Here is a 7,500-nt window from a genome sequence, read left to right on the forward strand (position 1 = left end):
AAGAGACAACAAGAAGGGGAGGAGACGAGGAGTCGAGAAGAGGAGAGGAGGAGATGAGGAGAGGAGGAGAAGGGGAGGAGAGGAGGAGACGAGGAGGAGACGATGAGAAGGGGAGGAGACGATGAGAAGGGGAGGAGAGGAGGAGAGGAGGAGAGGAGGAGGAGAGGAGGAGGAGAGGAGAAGGGGAGGAGAGGAGGAGTCGAGGAGAGGAGGAGAGGAGGATGAGAGGAGAAGGTGAGGAGACGAGGAGTCGAGGAGAGGAGGAGGAGAGGAGGAGGAGAGGAGAAGGGGAGGAGACAAGGAGAGGAGGAGATGAGGAGAGGAGGAGGTGAGGAGAGGAGGAGACAAGGAGAGGAGGAGGCGATGAGAAGGGGAGACGATGACAGGAGGAGAGGGGTGAGAGGAGGAGAGGGGAGAGAGGAGGAGGAGAGGAGAAGGGGAGGAGACAAGGAGAGGAGGAGATGAGAAGAGGAGGAGACGAGGAGAGGAGGAGACAAGGAGAGGAGGAGACGAGGAGAAGGGGAGGAGACGATGAGAGGAGGAGAGGGTGAGAGGAGGAGACGATGAGAAGGGGAGACGATGACAGGAGGAGAGGGGTGAGAGGAGGAGAGGGTGAGAGGAAAAGAGTTGAGTTGAGAGCATTATTCACTGTGGCTTTGCCAGTAAATATGTAATATGTCGATAAGTACCATGGTCATGTAATCCTGTGTATAAAGGGAAATGCAGGGAACAAAAGGGCGTTTAAGAACCATGGAGACATTCTAAAAGAATATAGGGAATTCGTTCCTGCATAACATTCTTTCATAACATTTTCCTGCATGCACCAACAACAGAAAGTCAATTGAGATGGAAAATAAACATTTGCATTCACCCGGTTGAAAGATCACTCTGCCTGACCGACACACAGGCCCCACTCCCTGTACCTCAGGGTTCTTTTACAGAGAACACACACAAACAGACCGGAGGAGAAGCCACATTGTTCTCTGTTTCGTTGTCAGGAACTCTTCCGTAGCGAAGGAGACCACACCTCCAATACATCCGATGGAACAGCAAGGAAAGGAAGAATAACAAGCCTTGTAATTAAGTGGGAAAATACACATTTATCTTCAAAACAGTTCCAGCTTTACTGTACCTCTTGAAGTTGACTTGGGTGTTAGATTCATGGTCGTAGACTGCAGTACTCGCTTTAGTATCATGTTGACATTGAGAAGAGATCTAATACGCTAAGACACACACATCCTATGTCCCTTCAGGAATACGTGTGTCAGCTGGCAGACGAGCAGACGGATGGAGCACGCACACACACACACACACACACACACACACACACACACACACACACACACACACACACACACACACACACACACACACACACACACACACACACACACACACACACACACACACACACACACACACACACACACACACACACACACGGTCTCCACGGTGACCAAAGAGAGAGAGAACAGAGAGAGAGAGAGAGAGAGAGAGAAAGTGAGCGGGAGAGAGAGAGAGAGAGAGAAAGTGAGCGGGAGAGAGAGAGAGAGAGAGAGAGAGAGAGAGAGAGAGAGAGAGAGAGAGAGAGAGAGAGAGAGAGAGAGAGAGAGAGAGAGAGAGAGAGAGAGAGAGAGAGAGAGAGAGAGAGAGAGAGAGGAGAGGGAGAGGGAGAGAGAGGGAGAGAGAGAAGTGAGCGGGAGAGAGAGAGAGAGAGAGAGAGAGAGAGAGAGAGAGAGAGAGAGAGAGAGAGAGAGAGAGAGAGAGAGAGAGAGAGAGAGAGAGAGAGAGAGAGAGAGAGAGGGAGAGAGAGAGAGAGAGAGGGAGAGGGAGAGGGAGAGAGAGGGAGAGAGAGAGAGAGAGAGAGGGGAAGAGAGAGAGGGAGGGAGGGGGATGTAGAATGAGAGAGTGTGTGTAAGGAAGAGAAAACAGAGAGAGTGAATGAGTTTGGAAAGATGGTGCCAGGAGAGAGCGAGAGAGAGAGGGGGAGTAGAGGCAGAGAATCGGGAGAGAGTTACTGCAGGATACTACAGAGAGAGAGGGGGAGTAGAGGCAGAGAATCTGGAGAGAGTTACTGCAGGATACTACAGAGAGAGAGGGGGAGTAGAGGCAGAGAATCTGGAGAGAGTTACTGCAGGATACTACAGAGAGAGAGGGGGAGTAGAGGCAGAGAATCTGGAGAGAGTTACTGCAGGATACTACAGAGAGAGAGGGGGAGTAGAGGCAGAGAATCTGGAGAGAGTTACTGCAGGATACTACAGAGAGAGAGGGGGAGTAGAGGCAGAGAATCTGGAGAGAGTTACTGCAGGATACTACAGAGAGAGAGGGGGAGTAGAGGCAGAAGACGAGTGCAGCACAAAGAATTAGAAAGTGAACACAGACGTTTAAAGAGAGGAAAACTGCTGTGAAGACAGACAGACAGACAGACAGACAGACAGACAGACAGACAGACAGACAGACAGACAGACAGACAGACAGACAGACAGACAGACAGACAGACAGACAGACAGACAGACAGACAGACAGACAGACAGACAGACAGACAGACAGACAGACAGACAGACAGGCACAGAGATGTCAAAGAACAAAAGACAATATTTTAGTCCAACTGGAAAACTGGAGCAAGTGAATTATTAGGTGAAGAGCCAGAACAGCAGAGATGAGACGACACGAACGAGAGGAGTAAGAAGACGAGCAGGGTGAGAGAGAGAGAGAAAAGACAATCCATCCCAGAGTTTAGGAAACCATTTGTTGTTGCTTTGACTCTGTTTGCCAGGGTTTTTAATGAGAAACTTTGGGAGAAGTAGATCCAATCTGTACTGAAGTTGGAGAGGCGGACTTGTCAAACTCCACATCTAAACTCATTCACTCCAAAGGTAAGGTTTGTAATACAGTAAAGTTGTCTGTCCCGTCTGTCCCGTCTGTCCTATCTGTCCTGTCTGTTCTGTCTGTTCTGTATCTAAACTCATTCACTCCAAAGGTAAGGTTTGTAATACAGTAAAGTTGTCTGTCCCGTCTGTCCCGTCTGTCCTATCTGTCCTATCTGTCCTATCTGTTCTGTCTGTTCTGTATCTAAACTCATTCACTCCAAAGGTAAGGTTTGTAATACAGTAAAGTTGTCTGTCCCGTCTGTCCTATCTGTCCTGTCTGTTCTGTCTGTTCTGTATCTAAACTCATTCACTCCAAAGGTAAGGTTTGTAATACAGTAAAGTTGTCTGTCCCGTCTGTCCTATCTGTCCTGTCTGTTCTGTCTGTTCTGTATCTAAACTCATTCACTCCAAAGGTAAGGTTTGTAATACAGTAAAGTTGTCCGTCAGTGATGTTTTGCTGTTTGTGTGTATATTATTTACACTCATGTCGATCGGACATGGACACGCTCAGTTGTTATGTAATAAGACTAAGCATAGTGGTTGAAAATGGCTTGTTTCTTTGTTTGGTACATAAACACTTCAACATTGCAGATATTCAAAGTTAAAGTAGAGAGAGAGAGGGGGAGATAATGGGGGAGACAAAGAGAGGGGGAGATAATGGGGGAGACAGAGAGAGGGGGAGATAATGGGGGAGACAGAGAGAGGGGGGAGATAATGGGGGAGACAGAGAGAGAAGGGGGAGAGAAGGGGAGGGGGAGATAATGGGGGAGACAGAGAGAGGGGGAGATAATGGGGGAGACCGAGAGAGGGGGAGATAATGGGGGAGACAGAGAGTGAAGGGGGAGACAGATAGAGGGGAGATAATGGGGGAGACAGAGAGAGAGGGGGAGATAATGGGGGAGACAGAGAGAGAGGGGGAGATAATTGGGGAGACAGAGAGAGGGGGGATATAATGGGGGAGACAGAGTGGGGGGAGACAGAGAGAGAGGGGGAGATAATGGGGAGACAGAGAGATGGGGGAGATAATGGGGGAGACAGAGAGAGGGGGGAGATAATGGGGGAGACAGAGAGAGAAGGGGTAGATAATGGGGGAGACAGAGAGAGAAGGGGGAGAGAAGGGGGAGACAGAGAGAGAAGGGGGAGATAATGGGGGAGAAAGAGAGAGAGGGGGGGGAGTGAAGGGGGAGATAGAGAGAGAAGGGGGAGACAGAGAGAGGGGGAGATAATGGGGAGACAGAGAGAGGGGGGAGATAATGGGGGAGACAGAGAGAGAAGGGGGAGATAATGGGGGAGACAGAGACAGGAGATAATGGGGGAGACAGAGAGAGAAGGGGGAGACAGAGAGAGGGGGAGATAATGGGGGAGACAGAGAGAGACAGAGTGGGGGGAGATAATGGGGGAGACAGAGAGAGGGGGAGATAATGGGGGAGACAGAGAGAGACAGGGTGGGGGAGACAGAGAGAGAGGGGGAGATAATGGGGGAGACAGAGAGAGAAGGGGGAGAGAAGGGGGAGACAGAGAGAGAAGGTGGTGATAATGGGGGCGACAGAGAGAGAAGGGGGAGACAGATAGAGTGGGGAGATAATGGGGGAGACAGAGAGAGAGGGGGCGATAATGGGGGAGACAGAGAGAGAGGGGGAGATAATGGGGGAGACAGAGAGAGGGGGGATATAATGGGGGAGACAGAGAGAGACAGAGTGGGGGGAGACAGAGAGAGAGGGGGAGATAATGGGGGAGACAGAGAGAGAGAAGGGGGAGAGAAGGGGGAGACAGAGAGAGAAAGGGGAGATAATGGGGAGACAGAGAGAGAAGGGAGATAATGGGGGAGACAGAGAGAGAGGGGGAGATAATGGGGGAGACAGAGAGAGAGGGGGAGATAATGGGGAGACAGAGAGAGGGGGAGATAATGGGGGAGACAGAGAGAGGGGGAGATAATGGGGGAGACAGAGAGAGAAGGGGGAGACAGAGAGAGAAGGGGGAGACAGAGAGAGGGGGGAGATAATGGGGGAGGCGGAGAGAGAAGGGGTAGATAATGGGGGAGACAGAGAGAGAAGGGGGAGAGAAGGGGGAGACAGAGAGAGAAGGGGGAGACAGAGAGAGGGGGAGATAATGGGGGAGACAGAGAGAGAAGGGGGAGATAATGGGGGAGAAAGAGAGAGAGGGGGGAGATAATGGGGGAGACAGAGAGAGAAGGGGAGATAATGGGGGAGACAGAGAGAGGAGATAATGGGGGAGACAGAGAGAGGGGGAGATAATGGGGGAGACAGAGAGAGGGGGAGATAATGGGGGAGACAGAGAGAGGGGGAGATAATGGGGGAGACAGATAGAGAAGGGGGAGATAAGGGGGAGACAGAGAGAGAAGGGGGAGATAAGGGGGAGACAGAGAGAGACAGAGTGGGGGAGACAGAGAGAGGGGGAGATAATGGGGGAGACAGAGAGAGAAGGGGGAGAGAGAGAGAAGGGGGAGATAATGGGGGAGACAGAGAGAGAAGGGGGAGATAAGGGGGAGACAGAGAGAGAAGGGGGAGATAAGGGGGAGACAGAGAGAGATCGAGTGGGGGGAGACAGAGAGAGAGGGGGAGATAAGGGGGAGACAGAGAGAGACAGAGTGGGGGAGACAGAGAGAGGGGGGAGATAAGGGGGAGACAGAGAGAGGGGGAGATAAGGGGGAGACAGAGAGAGACAGAGTGGGGGAGACAGAGAGATAGGGAGATAAGGGGGAGACAGAGAGAGACAGAGTGGGGGAAGACAGAGAGAGAGGGGAGATAAAGGGAGACAGAGAGAGACAGAGTGTGGGGAGACAGAGAGAGAGGGGGAGATAAGGGGGAGACAGAGAGAGAGGGGGAGATAAGGGGGAGACAGAGAGAGAGGGGGAGATAAGGGGGGTACAGAGAGACACACTTAATCACAGTCCCCTCCTTCACTATGCCTTTGAGGCAAACAAAGCAAAATGATGGAAAACTTAACGATGAAGGGAATAAAACTGATTCATTGTATCAGAGGATAGTGAATCATGAAACAATGAGGGAGATCACAAGACCAATCTGCCTGGACAGAAACAGACCACAGGGACAGACCACAGGACCAGACCACAGGACCAGACCAGACCACAGGGACAGACCACAGGACCAGACCACAGGACCAGACCACAGGGACAGACCACAGGACCAGACCACAGGACCAGACCAGACCACAGGGACAGACCAGACGACAAGGACAGACCACAGGGACAGACCACAGGGACAGACCACAGGGGCAGACCACAGGGACAGACCACAGGGACAGACCACAGGGACAGACCACAGGGACAGACCAGAGGGACAGACCACAGGGACAGACCACAGGGGCAGACCACAGGGACAGACCACAGGGACAGACCAGACCACAGGGACAGACCAGAGGGACAGACCAGACCACAGGGACAGACCAGAGGGACAGACCAGACCACAGGGACAGACCAGAGGGACAGACCAGACCACAGGAACAGACCACAGGGACAGACCAGACCACAGGGACAGACCAGAGGGACAGACCACAGGGACAGACCACAGGGGCAGACCACAGGGACAGACCACAGGGACAGACCAGACCACAGGGACAGACCACAGGGACAGACCAGAGGGACAGACCAGAGGGACAGAATATATATATATATATATAAAATATATAGTATAATAGAAATATACATAAAATGTATAGTATAATAGAAATATACATACAACATATAGGACAATATAATTATACATAAAATATAGTATAATATAAATATCCATAAAATATATAGTATATAGTATAATATAAATACACATACAATATATATTATAGACCAGAGGGACAGAATATATATATATATATATAAAATATATAGTATAATAGAAATATACATAAAATGTATAGTATAATAGAAATATACATACAACATATAGGACAATATAATTATACATAAAATATAGTATAATATAAATATCCATAAAATATATAGTATAATATAAATACACATACAATATATATTATAATATAAATATAACATACAATATATAGTGTAATATAAATACACATACAATATATATTATAATATAAATACACATACAATATATAGTATAATATAAATACACATACAACATATAGTATAATATAAATACACATACAATATATAGTGTAATATAAATATAACATACAATATATATTATAATATAAATACACATACAACATATAGTATAATATAAATACACATACAATATATATTATAATATAAATACACATACAACATATAGTATAATATAAATACACATACAATATATAGTGTAATATAAATATAACATACAATATATATTATAATATAAATACACATACAACATATAGTATAATATAAATACACATACAATATATATTATAATATAAATACACATACAATATATAGTATAATATAAATATAACATACAATATATATTATAATATAAATACACATACAATATATATTATAATATAAATACACATACAATATATAGTATAATATAAATACACATACAATATATAGTATAATATAAATATAACATACAATATATATTATAATATAAATATAACATACAATATATATTATAATATAAATACACATACAATATATAGTATA

At 47.0% G+C, this 7,500-nt stretch overlaps 1 long non-coding RNA gene across 1 annotated transcript in view; it reads left to right on the forward strand.

Moving 5' to 3' along the window:
- Positions 1-2,218: 2,218 nt before the first annotated feature.
- The window catches only part of LOC124047541, a 9,025-nt gene continuing 3,743 nt past the window's right edge, over positions 2,219-7,500 (forward strand). The window contains exon 1 of the long non-coding RNA XR_006841104.1: positions 2,219-2,876. This is a non-coding gene — a long non-coding RNA (uncharacterized LOC124047541). The remainder of the gene's footprint in view (positions 2,877-7,500) is intronic.

Source organism: Oncorhynchus gorbuscha, linkage group LG11 (assembly GCF_021184085.1).
Source record: "Oncorhynchus gorbuscha isolate QuinsamMale2020 ecotype Even-year linkage group LG11, OgorEven_v1.0, whole genome shotgun sequence".
In the NCBI taxonomy this organism is placed as follows: Eukaryota; Metazoa; Chordata; class Actinopteri; order Salmoniformes; family Salmonidae; genus Oncorhynchus; species Oncorhynchus gorbuscha.